This window comes from Gracilinanus agilis, chromosome 6 (genome assembly GCF_016433145.1).
Source record: "Gracilinanus agilis isolate LMUSP501 chromosome 6, AgileGrace, whole genome shotgun sequence".
Lineage (NCBI taxonomy): Eukaryota > Metazoa > Chordata > Mammalia > Didelphimorphia > Didelphidae > Gracilinanus > Gracilinanus agilis.
The window spans coordinates 145,275,347-145,294,486 of record NC_058135.1 but is presented as its reverse complement, the minus strand read 5'-3'; positions in this window follow the sequence as shown (position 1 = coordinate 145,294,486).

Below are 19,140 nucleotides of genomic sequence, written 5' to 3'. Positions count from 1 at the left end.
GAATTATTTTGAAATTTTAATTACTTAACCGAGATACACAACACAAATCTCTGCTTTAATATATATATATTAATACTACATTAAATAATGTTGAGTAATCATTTAATTATTTATTAGTAGCTCAAATTTATTTGTTCATTTTTGTGACTTAATCATAAATGGGTTCATAATCAATTATAGATACATATATGTGGACATTAATAAACACACAATAAAATTTAACATAAGATATAACTGAGCCATGTGCAATGAATCCCAATGATATTAACAAATGAAATTAATAGACAGAAAAGATACCAGTGGAAAATGGAATGTAGTTATCAAAAATGATACATCATTGTCATATATGGTAACATGTAGTTATATAATTATAATGATCTTTTAAAATTAGTTCTAGTAGGGAATCTATATTGAGACTGTAATACCTCAGTCCTGAAATTCTATATAAGGAAGTACAAATAGAATCTTACAAAGTTAGGAAGAATAAGCAGCCAAACTAAACCAAATACACTCTGAGCAAATTTTCACTGCAGGTAACAATCTTAAAAGCATTGAAGACTGTTTTATAAGATCTGTCAGGAAGTAAAGAAAATCAGAAGGATGGAGGATTCAGGCTCTATACATATGATTTATTTTTGAGTCCATTGATAGTATATTTTATAATATGATTCATCCTTCTACTTCAAAAGTACCTACAGAAAAATCTATTGTAAGAATAACTTTAGATCAAATTGTGATCAGCTTGATATTTCTGAAGCAATGGTTTACAACATTTTTTCTATATCATAGACCACTTTGGCAATCTGGTGAAAGTTATAGTCACCTTTTCAGAATACTTACACACATTTGTGTAATAAATACATAAATTACAAAGAAACCAATTATATTGAAATACAATCATCCATATATATGCTATATGTAAATGTGTTTATGTATATAACTTTAAATTCACATACCTTAGGTTAAGTATCAAAAGAAGGGAACTTGACAAATGAAAAAATAATAAAAAATATTGGAAATAGTTTTTTAAGATTAAAGAAATTTAAAAAGGAAAAGGATAAGACAAACCAGTTAGTGAGTCATATAATTATAACAGCTTATACTTCATTCAAAATAGTTTATCTGCAAAGATAAGAAATTAAATAAAAGAAATACAATTACTTCGATAATTACTATTTCCTAAAGAAATGTCAAAAAATGTCTACAACTAGGAAACCAATGGTCCAAGAAAATGTTGTAAACATTAAACATTTGATTTCATTATCAGATGAAGAGACATGGCAGCCAAGTATAACAATGTTTCATAGAACAAGCAAATTTTCAAAACGTTATGGAGGATAAGAGAAGATTATTACCTTGAAAATTTGCTAAGAGAAGTTGGAGAAGGATATGGAATATGACTGTAGAATACTTGTCAAAAATACTTGTCAAAAAAAAAAACCAAATAGCTAACACTCAAGTATTCTGAGAGCATTTATAAATGAATCTCTTATGTAAGGAAACAAACTGATATGAAATGGAACAAGTCTGCCAGGATTTCTGTGGGGATTTATAATAATGTAACTATTGCATCTAAACTCCTCTGTCTCATGTTCCATGAGGAAGTAAAGATGGGACCACATATATGGTCCTCATTATAAAATATATAAAGTATTTTAGTTTATGGAAATATAATTTCAGTTTAGCTTCCAACTTCACACTATGCTTGAACATTCATTTATGCAGGAGAGGTTAAATATCTTCATTAAGGAAAATAGTATCTACCTTGAAAATAAGAATTATTTGTTTTCTATCTTGAAGGTACTCAAGGATGGATTTCTCTTGAGTTATTTTGTTAGTCAGTTAACAAATACTTACTAAACACTTGCAATGAGCCAAATTCTGTGGCAAACTCCAAGGATGTAGAAGGAAAAACAATCTTCACGCCAAAAGTACTTACATTCAAATAGCAAAGGAAATATGTAAATAATTAGGAATTTGTAAGACATAGAGAGTAGATGAGTAAATGGAAGCTAATCACAGAGAAACTGGAAAAAGTAGGCAATCCTTCTCCAAAATAAATAATAGAAAAATAAATGAAGAGGGCCATCTGAGCTAAGTCTTAAGAAGCCAGGAAAAGTAAGACATAGGTGAAGGGTGAAAAGCATTCCAAGCATGGCCAATAAATAGCCAGTGCAAAGGCTGAGAGAAGAGAGATGCAATGCTGTGTGTGAGGAAAAAGAAAGCAGTTTATGTAGCTGTATCGCAGAAAATTTGGAAGAGGGTATTTACAAGGCTAGCTGGTAGGAAGGGCAAGGTTATGAAGAGTTTTAAATAGCAAAGAGAATGGTTGTTATTTAATCCTAAGAACATAGAGAGCCATTGTAGCTCATAGGCAGAGAATGAAATAGTGAGATTCAGCTTTAGAAAAATCTCCTTGCAGGAGATTAGGGTCCCACTATACATAAAACATTGTTCTAGTGATTAAGGAGATATAAAGAAAATTAAAACATAGTCCTGTGTCTCTTCAGAGCTTATAATTATAAAGAATATAGAATACACACAGAAGAAAAAATAATGATAAATATGCATGTAACATAGGTTAAAATGACATATTGGTATGTATGATGTTATAAAGTATTTTGATTATAACTTTGGTATCATAATTACATTTATACATAAGATTTTAAGTTTTAAAAATCTTCATACAATATTCCTATTTGACTTTTAGAGATGCAGAAACAAATTCATAAAAATAAAGTGACTTGCCCTGTGTCACACAGCTATTAAGTAGTAGCACTGAGCTTTGAATCCAGGATTTAGGGAAATATACATACCACTTAAAGCTTACTTATTGTGTAGCAATGCCAAATATTAAGTGATGTGTAGCTCAGCAACATGATAATCCTATTTGTGAAGGATAAAACTTCATGGGATCAGCATTCTATCACAGCAAAAAAGACATAATATATAGAAAAACACTGTAATCCCACCCACAAGTAGCTGAAGTCATGGACTGGTGCTGAGAAGTCTTTAACTGAACTAAAAACTCAAACAGTTTTGGTTCTGTTGCTTTACTAGTAAAGTAGTTGAAAAGGCAGTGCTTATAGATGTCATTGTTAGCCCTACTAGAAAATCCAGAATAAAGTATTCCAATTAAGACTGCAATCTTTTCCATTTGACTCATGAGAATGAGTGGTTTGACATTGAATTCAGATAAGTAGCCAAGAAAGAGATTAAAAATTCTCTTCCTGAGTTTAACAAGTCCCACTCAGTTCTTTGGTCACATCTGTGTGTGTGTGTGTGTGTGTAGAAAACAAATATGTAGAGATCAAATGGACAAAGCTATGATGTAATAGACCTATAAGGCTTAACTACTTACTCTGACAGCTAACTCATCAACTTCAAGACACTAAAAATGTCACTTCATGACCTTCAAGGATGACTTCATTTCCAATGAGCATTTTGTCTATGGGTTGCATTTTCCTTACCCAGACATACACAGGAAATATTATATACAATATCATGAATATTATTTTAAAAGTCTATGCCTAATGTGGGATAAAAATTCTCCAGTAGCCACATAAGAGAAACAAAGTGCCATATAATTGTTATTAATTGCATAAGGTAAAGGAACATAAATTTCCAAGTGATTTTCCTGGAGCAGAATTGCTTAGATTTTACAATGAGGTGGACATCACATCACAGTTATGTGATGAGAAAAAAGGGGCAAAGAAAGCCAGTCAGCATTAACACCAATAAAACTGAACAACAAAAATATATACCATTATTTACATTTGGTAAATTTAAAATTTTCCCATTTGGCTGCCTCAAAACTGAGAAAAGGCTGAGCAAATTAATAGTACATGTATATAATTGGATGATGGTGGGCTATTGGAAATAGCAAAGGGGAAATTAATAAAATCCATATGAATTGACGGATAGTGAAGTAAGCAGAAACAGAAGAACAATTTATACAATGACCATGACACTGTAAATGAAAAACAGCTTTGAAAGACATTAGAACTCTATTCAGTGCATTATAACCAAACTCATTTCTAAAGGACTGTTAAGACACACCTACCACCAATTCTTGACAATAAAATGATGGCATGCAGATGCAGAATGAGATATTCATCTTCAGACATGACCAATGTGTATATTGGTCTTGATTATGCTTATTTGTTATAAAAGGGAACTTTGGTGTCCCTTCTGTGACCCCAGGTAGAGGGAAAACTTCTGAGAATGATTCGTTTCCTCCAAAAACAAAGAAAAGAGCATCAATAAACTTTTTTTTAATACATAAAAGAGAACAGAAAGAAATCAGAGGGAGATATAGACAAGCATAATAGCTTTGCAACTGACATGCTGATTTTATCATATCTTTAAAAGTAAGAAATAGAAAATATATTCATACATTCACATAGACAATCATCTTTTGCTCTTTATAAACAGATATGCCAATATTAATGATATTCAAGTTTATAATCATAATAATTTTAAAAGAATATAATGAGTCACCCCACATAGGCCTTTTTTTTCTCCCAACATATATTTTGGTCAATATATGGTAGGCATGTATATGACCTCAAAGGTAATATGGTATTTTCTTTATAGATAAATTTTATGTAGACATGAGTCTGGCTGCTTTGGGCATCCCTCTAAGCTCACTAAATGATGGTTCAACAATTATAGAAAATATAACTCAATTTCTATGGCATCTATCTTCTCTGACCTTCTTAAAAGCTGAAATAAAATCTGAAAGTGATTAAACTCCAATTAAAAATCTATAAAAGGACAAAATCAATCACTCAGAGAAAGTGAGTCCATTTTTCTCATCTTCTTTAGGTTCTTTTGAAATTAGTAGCTTGCCTATGTGCCTTATAGCAATTTGGCTACAGGAATAACGCTCAAAATAAAACAAAATGGGTGATATTCTGAGACTTGGGAGAGGACTTTTCATCTATAGAGATAAATTAAAACCTAAAAATATTTTATTCATTCATTTACTATTATAATAAATATATTAATAATTAATAATAGCTAACATTTATAAAGTGTTTACTACATACTAACCATTTTACAAATGTTATCTCAGTTGATCCTCACAACAACCCTGGGAGGTCAGCACTATTACTTGAAAATAAAATGTTAATTTTCTCATTTACTTAAAAATTAGATATATAAAATGTGCAGTTTTACACAGCATCATTGTACATATAAACATATATATATGCATACATGTATTTAATAAAATAAACATTTATTAATATATACTGGGTTCACTATGGAAGGCAAATTTTTTGAAAAATTTCTACATATTGAACTCTGCTATTGTCAGGATCAGATGAGAAAATATATGTTAAGTGCATCATAAAACTAAATGCTATATAAAGCCATTATAGAAGATATTCTTGTAGTCTTGCCAAGGATCTAGATCTTATTTCTAATATCACTTCTGTCACAGAATTTGATCTGAGTTGTAACTTCAGCTCTTAGGATGTCAATAATAGAACTCTCTTTGCTCTCTAGGTGCTTGGTCCACCATAAACTGGTAATTTCCTTGAAAGGGAAATAGAAAGAGATGAAGCTTACTCAAATAAAAGGGGGGGGAAAAGTAAGTATGAAAGCCAAGGAGACAGTCCAGTGAGCTGTAGAGTGTAAGCTGTATTTGTAGTCCTGACAATACCATATAATAACTTTCTACCTTTAGCTCATTCTAATTCCATTACTGCTGATATAATTTTTATTGCCACAGTCATTTTGCCTTGTGGAGGTAAGCAAAATTAGAGTACTCACCAGTATGACTGATGCTCTCCTGTCTTTGTGCTTTAATTCACATGTGGCCTCCTTTTACTCCTGGGAATGAAGTACTGCAGGCCAGATGTAAATAACTTTCATCTACTGGGACCTGTAGACTAAAGGATTCTATCTTAAAGGGACAGCTCTTCTTGCCCTCTCCATTGAGGAAAGACTCTCACAAAGAACAGGATGGGAAAGACCCACAGCTAAGCAAGAAGCCTCAGAGATGAGTCCATCTGATTGGTGTGGACAATGATTGATCTCTTTGACAGTCTGGTGAAGACTATGGAACTCTTCTCAGGATGATGATTTTGAATGCATTAATTAAATAAACAAGATTATGAATTAAATCATATTGAAACACAGTTATCAAAATATGCTCATTTTTTAATGTTCATTGGTCCTAGGTAATAAAGTGATTACTATGTGCTAAGCACCTTACAAGAGGCAGATACTGCTGTTTGCAATTAAAATTCTGATTTTATCATATACTTAACAAATAAGCTATACATAATATACATGCAATTTCAAGCATAATCATTATATATGAATGTTATAAATTTGTGTAAATAGTTATGTATATATGTCCAACAAGCAATAATATTTTATTATTAATATGATATTAATAACATAATAATTATTATATTATTAATACTACTAATCCTTATTTCTGTTGAGATTATTATTTTTCCAGTCATTGAGGTTCACAACTTAGGAACCATCCCCAACTTTTTATTGTCTCCTTGCCCTTTCTCATATAATCAATTAATTGCCAAGTTCCATCAGTTCTACTTCTCTAGTTTCTCTCACATTTAACTTCTCTCCATTCACATAATCACCACCCACCTAAGGTCATCAACATCTCTTTCCTGGAAAAAGTGCCATAGCTCCTTCTGACTGACTCTAGGCTCTTCTGTTTTCCAATATATCCTCTTCAAAGATGTTATGTTATTATTTCTAAAGCATAAGCTGGCTATATTATTCCCTTGCATATTGCCTCTAGCATAAAATATAAGTTTCTCCTTTTCACATTTAAAGATTACTCTGACTTAGATACTCTATGTTCCAAATAAGATGGTATTTGCTGTCCTTAATACATTACATTCAGATTCCCAGATCTTTTGTCTTAATTCAGATTGCCCCTCAAGTCTGAAATATTCTCTTTCCTCACTTCCACTTAATAACTATTTTAAAAACCCAATCCAGGTGTCACCTCCTGCTGGATATTTTGCATGATATGCCCAGCAATTAATGTTTTCCCTATCAACAACACAAACTTGTTTTCTATCTATCTAAAAATGTGTTTAATTAATTAATTAATTTAGAATTTTTTTTCCCATGGTTACATGATTTATATTCTTTCCCTCCCTTCTTTCCTCCCCCTCCCATAGCTAATGAGCAATTCCACTGGGTTTTACATGTATCATTGATCAAGACCTATTTCCATATTATTAATATTTGCAATAGATTGATCATTTAGAGTTTACATCCCCAATCATATCCCCATTGAAGCATATGATCAAGCACATGCTTTTCTTCTGTGTTTCTACTCTCACAGTTCTTCCTCTGGATATGGATAGTGTTCTTTCTCATAAGTCCCTCAGAACTGTCCTTTATCATTACCTTACTCCTAGTAGAGAAGTCCATTACAATCGATTTTACCACCGTGTATCAGTCTCTGTGTACAATGTTCTCCTGGTTCTGCTCCTTTCACTCTGCATTAATTCTTGGAGGTTGTTCAAGTTCACATGGAATTCCTCCAGTTCATTATTCCTTTTAGTACAGTAGTATTCCATCATCAACAGATACCGCAAGTTGTTCAGTTATTCCCCAATCAAAGGTTTTTGCCACCACAAAGAGCATGGCAATGAATATTTTTGCACAAGTATTTTCCCTATTATCTCCTTGGGGTATAATCCCAGCAGTGGTATGGCTGGGTCAAAGGACAGGAAGCCTTTTAAAGCCCTTTGTTTATAATTTCAAATTGCCTTCTGGAATGGTTGGATCAATTCACAACTCCACTGGCAATGTATTAGTGTCCCAATTTTGCCACATACCCTCCAACATATGTTACTTTTCTTTGCTGTCATATTAGCCAACTTGCTAGGTGTGAGGTGGTACCACAGAGTTGTTTTGATTTTCATTTCTCTAATTATAAGAGATTTAGAATACTTTTTCAAGTGTTTATTGATAGTTTTGATTTCTTTATCTGAAAATTGCCTATTCTTGTCCCTTGCCCAGTTATCAATTGAAGAATGGTTTGATTTTTTGTACAATTGATTTAGCTTCTTATAAATTTGAGAAATTAGGCCTTTGTCAGAGGTTTTTGTAATAAAGATTTTCCCAATTTGTTGCTTCCCTTCTAATTTTCATTGCATTGGTTTTGTTTGTACAAAACCTTTTTAATTTAATGTAATCAAAATTATTCATTTTAAATTTTGTAATATTTTCTGTCTCTTGCTTGGTCTTAAATTCTTTCCTTTCCCATAGATATGACAGGTATATTATTCTATGTTTACCTAATTTACTTATAGTTTCCTTCTTCATTCAGTATTCTTGAGGGAAAGAACTTTTGTGTTTTTTTTTTTTTTGTTGTTGTTCCTGTTTTGTTTTGTCTTTGGAACTCAAAACCTAGCACAGTGGCTGGTAGACAGTAGGCATTCAAGATATGCTTATTGAATTTATTTTTCATTCTTTGCTTTCTATGTGTCATTGTTTCCAGACTGCCACTTTATACCATCCCCTCCACAAATGATCAACCATTTATTATCTTTTCTGAGGCAACCAATCCAGTATAGCATTCCAAGACAAATTCTGTACCTTTCCTTTTCTTCCTTCTCTCTGCCAAAACTGCTTTCTTCTGGGTCTCAGCTGCTCTCAGCAAGAAGACTCTTGAAAAACAATCAAAACAATTAATTGCTTCTCAGGTGTTAATGGCTAATAGAGCTAACCTTTTACCTCTCTGGTAGCTGTCAGAGAGATACAAAATATTTGCTCAAAGCAGTAACTGTCTAACTGCATAATTTCAACTAACATTCCCCAAATGACAAGTGGTCAAAAAATATGAACTGGGAGTTCTCAGATGAAGAAGTTAAAACTATCTTTAGTCATATGAAAAAACGATCCAACTCATTATAATAAGTTAGAGAAATGTAAATGAAAATTCTAAGGTATCACCTCACACCCATCATACTGGCTAATAGGACAAAAATGTGAAATTATAAAGGTTGGAGGGGATGTGGGAAAATGGGGATACTATTACACTTTTAGTAAAGGTGTGAACTGATATGTAACCATTGTGGAGAACAATTTAGAATTGTAAGGAGCAGAATATGTAGGGGTAAAAATAAAAGGTTGGACTAAACTATTTAAGAGCATGGTCACCAGGAATTTAATTACTCAATTCCAAATTATTTTTATGGTAATTTATTTACAAAAGGAGAAAGAGTGAAAATAAGAAAATCAGAGAGAGGATAGGGTGAAATATCTAACCTAACACACTAAGTATTTTGCTCCAGCCACTGGCTCAACCCAGGCAGGCCTAATTAGTCCTCAGCTGTAGGGGCCACAGCCTTGAGCCAAGGGCCCAGTGATGAATAAAGCAAGGGCTTCAGCCATGAAGCCTCTCCTAAGAAGGGAGGGCTCTCCTGAGGCTAATCCCTTCAGAAAATCTAGGAAAAAGGTGGTCTTTCTCCCTCACCCACATGGTAGTTGTAAGGATAAATAGAAAACAGTCCAAGGAACTCCTCCAGGGTACAGTTCAAGGTGAAAGAGTCACAGGAAGTTCTGGCCACTTTTAAAGACCATTCCTTTCATCACTTCCTGTGCCTTCCTCCCACTTTACATGTACCAATTATAGCTAAAGATTTGCTTAGCACTGCCTGGAGGTCAGTCAGTAGATTCTGATTCATCACCCACTTTCGAACACATGGCTTGCAGACTTCCCCCATTCAAGTGTAAGTGGGGTGTATATGCTTCTGGTGATTAAATCTAAAAATGGGCAGGGGAGAGTTAATTCCATCTTAATAGAACCCTTTCCAAAAATATATAAAACATGTACATATCCTTTGACTTAGCAATTCTGCTACCAGAACTGTGGATCCCAAAGAGATCAAAAACAGGGGAAAAGGACCTACTTGTACAAAAAAAAAAATATTTATAGCAGGTCTATTTGTGGTGGCGAAGAACTGGAAACTGAAGGATTATCCATCAGTTGGAGAATGGATGAACATGTTGTAGTATAGGATTACAATGGAATACTGTTGTACTTTGCGAAATAATGAACAAGACTATAACAAAACTAACTGGAAAAATTCTATGAAGTTATGCAAAATGAAGTGAACAGAAACAGGAGAATGCACACAGTAAAAGCAATAATATACAATGATCAATTGTGAATGACAACTTTTATCAGCAAGGATCCAAGACAACTTTGAGGGATTCATGACCAAAAACACAAAACAAAAAACACTTTTCACTGCCATAGAAGGAACTGATATTGTCTGAATTCAGGTTGAAGCAAACCATTCTTCATTTTATTTCTTTTGTGATATTTTTCCTAGTATAAGTGATACGTGTCTTTTACAACATGAAGAACATGGAACTATGTACTGTGTGATAACACATGTAAAATCTATATCATATTACTTAGTTTAGGGAAGCAAGGAGAGGAAGGAGGGAGAGAGAGACCATGGATCACAAAATGTCAGAAAAGGATTATTAAAATTATATCTAGATGTAATCTGAAAAAATATAAAATGAAGGGGGACAATCAAAGTATTTCAATAATATAGGCTGATAGAACATAGAATCCTAAAGAAGTGGGAACATGGATACAACTGCATGTTTAAATTATAATACTGTAGAGTGTGATTATAATCAGGAATGTACCATGCCCTTACTTAATCCAGCATCAGAGGCTCATGCTTCCCTTACAAAGTCTCCTGGAACACAGATAGAGCAACCTTTTCCAGATAACTTCTAACCAGAAATCCAAATGAGAAAATCCTTAGCTGCTATACTATGATAAACCCTGAAGAGTATTCATTTGTGTGTATAAAAACCTAAAGCTTGATCCCTTACCTTGAGTGCTCGTCAAGGGAACTCTCTCCTGAGAATGCATTTTTAGAGCACTTAGGTGGTCTCCCAATGGTGCCTGTGCATCTCCACTTCTGTTTCTTTTTTTCCTACTTTTTTCCTGACTTTTCCTACTCACTATCCTTCAATAAACTTCAATAAACAGTTTGCTGTGAAAGTTAGGGTCCTATTATAATCACTGGAAATCAAGAAATACAATGAATACCTATTAATAGTAAGAAGGGACCCCAGAGGTAGTTGAACTCATTATATTACATCTTCTATGACATTTCTAAAAGTGGTCATCTAGTATCTCCCAAGGCATCCCATCCCACTTTGGGATATATCTGATTGTTAGGATTTTTTTTCTTATACTGAGTCCAAATCAATCTTTCTGCATTCCTCTTGCTTAGGCTCACTGGGATAAAGGAATACATGAGTAATCCTTTTTTTATATAATTATCTTTCAAGTAATTAAAAATAGCTAAACTGGCCAATTGAGTTTTCTTTCATGTAAGCTAAATGTCTCCAATTACTTTAGTTCCTTTTATGATCCTGGCTGCTCTCTACTTGTCAATATTACTCTTTAAATATAGTGTTCAGAACTTAATACAATATACCAGATGTTGGTCTGATCATTATAGAGCAGAGTAGGACTATGATTTCTGATACAGTGGATACCATTTCTCTTAATCTGACCTAGGATTAGCATTAGACGTTAGTTTAGGGAAAATCAGACCTTTCTTTGCTCTTCATTAAGTTGTACCATACAGGTAACTAAATACTCTACCCTTTAGTGAGAATAATTATTTTGAGAAATGAATTCTTACTTAAATCTATTCATGGCTTAATATTACTTAACATCCATATGACCTGTATTTATCCTATAAAAGGCAATACATTACTTAGAATTTTTGTAAACTGTTAGAGAAAAAACAAATCTGTATAATACAGCTTGAAAGGAAATCTGGTATTTTAATTCATATTATAAGGCAAAGTCTCATCCAACAGTGACAAAAAATAAACTTCGTATGGAGACTGATTAAAGTGCATGGAAAATGGTCAAAAATAGGTAACTACTTATACACTCAATTCTTCAACCATATTCATATAGCCCATTTGGCATCTTAATTGGAAGTAGGTTATATAGCAAAACAGAATTTAGCTTTCTATAATGGTTATATAGAAGCTGGCTAGGTGGGAAGGCTAAAACTAAGTCACCACATGACCCTAAAATAAGTATTAAAATCCTAGATTTTGTCATGGTGACATTTCATTTCATATTGAATAACACTCTGTATCTCCCTACCTCTAAACCCAGCATTTTTTATTTCTTCCTGATTCTCTTTTTTTAAATTTACTCTCTACTCATAGGTCATACTTATAAACTTTACATATACATTTCTTTTATTTAACCTACTGATCAAACCCATATTCATCAGAATGTTCTTTATCCTAATATTCCAACATTATCCTAACATTCTTAAATTCCTCAGCTAAATCTAGAAAACATTCCCGTAACAGGTTTCTCCCCCCTCCCCCATTCCACACATCTATGTTCTTAATAAGGCTGCCAACCACTGAAATTCTAAGATTTCAGTTTTAATCTCCACTCTGCTCATTACTGGCTCTGTAATTTCATGGCCTCAATTTCCTTGTCTCTAAAATGAGTGTGAGAGACTTCATATCACTAACATTCCTTTCAACTCTAAGATCTTTGAGCCTAAAATACCCTGTTGGCAAAGCAGAAATATAAACTAAAAATATTGTACATGATACTTAATCATGTAATACAAAATGCCTTCATTTGTAACATTTTGACACAATTTAGTATAAATTCTTGAAATTTCTATTTTTTAAAAATTGATACAAGTAGAATGGTAAAGAAAAATTAAGTAAACTTCTGTTGAATCAGGGTATCCAATAGATGGCAGTCTAGTCTTTATAATGGCAACTTTCTCCTGTAGGCAAAGGACAATTTGGGATGAATTTCTATTTCAGTTTCTGGCTGTCAAGTGACAGGGAAAAAATAGGATTTTTTTGTTTGTTTTAAATAGTGGCATTATAGGAAAACACAGAAGAATGAGTTGTTTCCTAATAAGACTTTTGTCAGATCTACTTGATACAATCACAGTTTTGTTCCTTGCAGTTGTTGTTATTCTCACTAATCAGGCTTAAAATGTACAGCTTGAGCATTTCTAAATGATCATTGATTTCTGAATATACAAGAACCAGATTTCTTCTATTGAACAAAAAAGGTGGGAAGTACAAATATCAATACATTTTTAAGCCGGAATTAGAAACAATGTCTGTGTTCATATTAATAAATGATTTAAATTGATGTAGAACTACAAATAATTCTAAGAAATTGAACAAATTGTTGTTTTTTCTTAGTGCTTGTGGGTTTTGGAGGAAAATCCAGCTCTAGATGTCCTATGTGATTAAATCACAATTTTCAACAAATAAATGCCCAGAGCAGGCAAATATATTCTGATCAAGACTAAATAGAATGAGTTTCTTACACACACACACACACACACACACACACACACACACACACACACATGCAATCACACAGAATCACACTAGAGACACAGAAACTAATTTCATAAGAACAATTCCATTCTCATTCATTTTTTTTTAAAAAATCAAAACTGTGATTCTCTAAAAACATCATACCACGTCCAGGAATCTACAGTTAAAACCTAAAACCCATGGTGCCCAACAGAGGCAGAATGTTAATCACATTTTAGGAAATACTTTGGAGTGAGGAGAAGTAAAGGTTATTGTTGTTGTTATTGCTCTTATTCTTTACAACACCTAAAACCTTCTTCCTTTTTGGAAACCTACAGCAATTAAAATTAAATCTTTTTTGCATATCCACTTTTCTCCATCCCTTATTTTAACTTGATTACTCTGAAAAAGCTCTTTTCTGCTGTACAGAATCCATTATTTGTTAATTAAAGACCAATAAGTATGTTTTCTTCATTGAAATATGGTGGGATGGCTTCCATAGCTGAAGGGCATTTGAAGGATGAGCAGGATATCCTGAACAAAAGGATCATGGTGTGGATTCATTTCATCAGGATGTATGGAGGACTGGGGGAGAGAGAGAGGAAATAAGCCACAGGATCTGGCATAACTTAAAAAGGTCAAGAGACCCAAAGAGGGTCCTCTCAGCTACATGGGACATAGAAACTGCATAGAAAATGCAAGATAAACTAGAAAAGACTCAACATAAGTCTTAGATTGGAGTGAAGTGTTGCTTAGAGGCAGGGGGATGGACTAGAAATCCCATAAAGACTACTTTCCCTGCTATATAATTGTATAAAATAAGTGAATATTTATATTACCTACTAGCAACAATCACCCACTGCTCAGCAAAGATCCTAAGTGATAAACACCATTTTTCTGCTTACAGGCAAAATAAAACCTTAGATTCTAAGATTCTTATCAATTATCCCATTATTCAACAGTAGCTCAAATTCATCCAGATGCCTAAAACTCAAAGTAATTCATATTCAGGGACAGCTGCTGGGCAAAATACTACTTTAAACTCTCTCCCATGCCCTTCCCCAGGGCCCCCGTTGCCAGGGATCCCCAATTCACAGACCCCCACTTCCTAGGAATTGATTCTAGTCCAGAGGCTGGGCTGCCTGCTGTGACAAGAACAATCAGTGAACTTTCCTCAGTGTAGCTGTGGCAATGAAGGACGCTGGCATCTACAGAGGCGGCTTTGTAGGGTGAGCCAAAACAAAAAACAAAAACCCACCCCATGAATGTTATAGCATCAGAATTCTCCTATGCCTGTACCACAAGGGCCAGCCCTATAGGGACTGTTGGAAAGGTTTATTCAATCCTCTTATTGGCTATTTCAGAAAGAGCACTGTTCTAGGTTCTTAGGGGGATTTTAGATTTGCCTGAGGTCCTACTGTCCTGATGCATAAAAAATGGCTACATAATTCCAACATCAAAGATCATTAACCAAAGATTAAGAGCACTAGACAAGGCAAAAGCCATTAATGAGTGATGTTTCAGGCTCTAGAAGCATTTTTGGTATATTATCTTAATTCAGCTTCAGGGCAAATGAGGTGCCATTCTCATTTTTGCAAAGGAAGAAAATGAGGCTGAAAGAGGTTAGGTGATTTGCCTCTGGTCACACAGCTCAAAGTCTGAGGTAGGATTCAAACCCAGCTAGTTTTCCTATTTCCAAGTCCAAGTGTTTATCTAATCCATCTGGCTGCCTGTAGCCTAACCCCAGGGTATTTTTCACACTCCATGATGAGTATTCAAATTTGCTCACAAGAACAATTATAAAGCATGAAGAAACAAGTTCAGATATAAAAGAAATGCCTCCTCCCCACTCCCTAAATATCAAAAGGACTGCTAAGAATTAAATGAGGTTGCCTTCCTCTAATGTATGATTAAATAGGAAGGACCTATTATACAAGGTAATTAGGGAAAAACAAAACAGAACAAATAAACCAGAAAACCTGTTGCCCTTCAAACAAGTCACCTTGGGAGGCTGAGCACTGACTTCAAAGTTGTTGCTGTTGCTAATAACATTTTTTTGGAGCTTGTCTTCTGGAATCACCTTCAAAGCTACATGGAAGTTAGCTTCATTACTTTCCATTCAAACCTTGTTTAGGACCCAAAACAACATCGCCCTATTTGTTCACCCACATTAGTCACCAATTTTGGTTCAAAATGCTTTTTGGCTGTTAAAAAAAAAGTCATACCTACCTTCAAGAGGCAATGACTTAATATGTCAAAAGAATACAGCCTCCCCTCTAAAGGTGGAAAAAAAACAAATGTTAGCTACTGCACTCTGATTTTAGCATCTCATATCCTTCCAGGGAATCTTGACCAAGACATTCCCTTGTGGTGGAATATATATTTCTTTGCCTCTTAACATCTATCCCCTCAGTTTGTTATGAGAATTAAATGAGATATTATTTGTAAAATGCTTAGTATAATGCCAAACACCTGGTTCTTGGTTAATGTTTCCTTCCCTAATCTTTCCCTCTTAGAATGGGGATTCTAGATCCAGCTCCAGGGTCACCTTTTATAGGAAGCCTTCTTGTTCTGCTGTGTTGTTCATACTTCTTCCTTCCTCAAATTATCTGTTAGGCCTGGAAGCCAATTGGGTATAAGAGCTGATAAAAATAGCAACACCTAATGAATGGCAGGAAACCCTCCCCCAACTGCTAACATCTGGTAAATGGCAGGAAAGACCCCCAACCAGTAACATTTGGTGAATGGATGATAGGAAGCATGTGTTAACTTCCAGAGCTCTCCCCCCATCCCAGTTCCTGGAACTCAAACTGTATATAAGCTGGCTAGACCTCTCATTCCCTGTTCCATTGTGGGACCCAAGCTCGAGCTCCCAATAAAACAATACCTCTTGCTTTTACATTATCTGGTGTGCCTCCTAATTTGGGAAATCAGAACAGGGCTGAATATATCATCTACGTACCTATAGGTTTACATATTGTATATCTTGAGTTGAATGTAAAATCTTTGTAAGCAGGGAATATTTATTCTTCATTAAATTTTTTTCTTCAAATATTTTTATTTCATTTCTTCAAAAATTCTTCATTTTTTTACATAGCCCTTGGCACAATCTCGTAAAGATAAAAGTCATTTCATAAACACTTGTTGGATAGGATATTCAGCATCAGTGGGAGAAGTCTATGGCTTCTCTAGGAGACTACTTTGAAAGGGAAATAAATATTCATTTGATTGCATTTGTTCTGTTGCCTTTACTTTAAAAAAAGCAGTCCTATTTCTTTATAAATATATCTTACAGCGTTCTTACTACAGATCTTAGATTTCTCAGTGGGATAGTCAACTTCTACATGAGATGTGAATTAATTTGTTAAATTTCAAATTAATGTTTGTAGTAGTCTATATTTTGGAAGATGGTACCCAAATGTTTGAGAGCTATTTTCAGTATGCTGTACCTAAAAGCACTTTTTAAATATCAGGACATCAAATGTAACTGGCCTGACTAAATAATCCCTTCTTCATATCATGAATTATATCATGATTAAGACTATAAGATCTCTGATTTGGAAGTGGATCTTTGAAGTCAACTAATCATTTTACAAATGAGGAATCCAGGCCTAAGAAACCTGAATAACTTATCAATGATCACACTGATATTAAATTTCAGGGTCTGATTTTGGAACAAGTCTGACTTCAGATATAGCATCGTTTCTTCTAAAACACATTGCCAGTTGGGCACAGTAGGATATGTTTTTTTTAAAAAAACCTATACTCCTTTGTTTTGAACAAGATATACCTGGAAGAGTGAAAAGAAACTATTGTTTTCCCATTGAAAGGGAATTTTTTCTTTTTGCTGTATGTAGTAGCATAAGTTTTCTTATAAAACTTCAGAATTCCTTTTATAAAGTATACTCTTGTCCTTCTGGATTACAAAATGCCTATTTATTAGAACTGAGTTATAGGTATCAGACATCTTCATTTTGTAGCTTCTCTAGGACCCATATGTACAAAAGTTGAAGTCAACAAAAACATTGGCATGCCTATTTTGTTCCTCCTTTTCTCAGCTCTTTTTTTCATGTTCATTGATTATAACCGATCTAAAAATGTACTTGTCTCCCATTCTCTCAATTTGGTACAATTTAGCAAAAATGATGAACTATTAAGTATTTTTAGTAGTCACACCTCTCATAGCTACTAATCACAACTTCCTCATTGGCAGATCAAAAACCAAACAAACAAAACCTTCAGATCCAGAAGTGTAGGATCCCACACATTCTCATTGATCATTAGACTGGAATCTTCAGTTAAAGACCCATTTTTTTTTTCTTGGAAACTTTTCACACATCACACTTTGAGGGCTTCATAGAAAAGATACTAAAGGATCATTGTTCCATGAACATAGCAGGGTTGTCCTAGGTCTGTGATCTCTACTTTTATTATTAGTTAAAAGCCTTTCACTTGTTTAGACTGCCTGAGAAATTGTTGAGAGACAAACACTATTGGGGGGTATCAGAAGTCTTTTGAGATTCCACATTTATTAAGGCATTAAAATTGGGACCTACTTCTGGGATTCTCTCTTCCCTTGAGGATAAAGTACAAACTTTTCAATCTGGCATTTAAGACCCCCAATAGATTGACTCAAGAATATCTTTCTAGATATTTTTTTTTCACATTAGTTTGCTTTATTCTATTTTTTTTAAAGTGGTATATTAGCTCTTCCAGAAATGACAATATTATCCATCCCCTGAGATCATCCAACTGTCTACCATCAATCAGCAACTTGCCATACCCAAAAAAAGGATGTTTTCTATCTTTGCTTTCCTTCAAGGTCAAACCCAGGTGCCATCTCCTAAATTAAGTATTCCCTGTTCTCTTCCCTAACTCTAATAGTATTATGGACAGAGAATCTCTTTATCCTTGTAGTGTTGATTTTTCCTTTACCACTGTCACCTTCAAGCTTAAAGTCTACTAATTAGCCTCAGATACTTCCTAGCTGTGTGACTCTGAGCAAGTCATTTAACCCCCATGGCCTAGTTCTTACAACTTCACTGCCTTGTTACCAATATGCAGTATTGATTCTAAGATGGAAGGGTAAGGGCTTTAAAACAAACAAACAAACAAATAAATGAATGAATGGACTAAATAAATAGATAGATAGATAGATAAATTCCATTAATTATACATGGCATATCCTCCAATAAATATATCTGAGCCCAAGAATGATGGTTTTCTTTACTCACAGTAATTCCCAGAACTAGCAATATTTTGCACATAGAGATATAAACAATCACTTGTTGCAGAGGAACTTGCCTATTTCCCACTATGTACCATCATTCTAGAATGTGGTAGAACACTAATAAAAAGTATTATTCTCTATGAGACAATCTCACAATTTTCTCACTTACAGAAGTCAATTCCAATATGAATTAATTCCACCAAGAGGGAAAAAAAGTACTACAGATATAACTTCTATGTCATGGTTTTCTACTTCCTGGTTTTGATATATCACAGGTAGACATAAGAAATTAAATGAGAATTTTTTGGGAGTTTTGAGGAAGCTGTAGATGGGCCAGTAGATGACTCAGAAAAAGTTTAGAAACTCAAAAATACATTATATACATATATACATGTATATATATATATATATATATATACTTTATATATATAGTATTGTATAATGTAAAATTTTTACCTCTTAATATCATAAATCAATATAAATTCATATTTAAAGTTAAAATTTATGAAAATAACATGAAAGCCAGCAGATGATACACA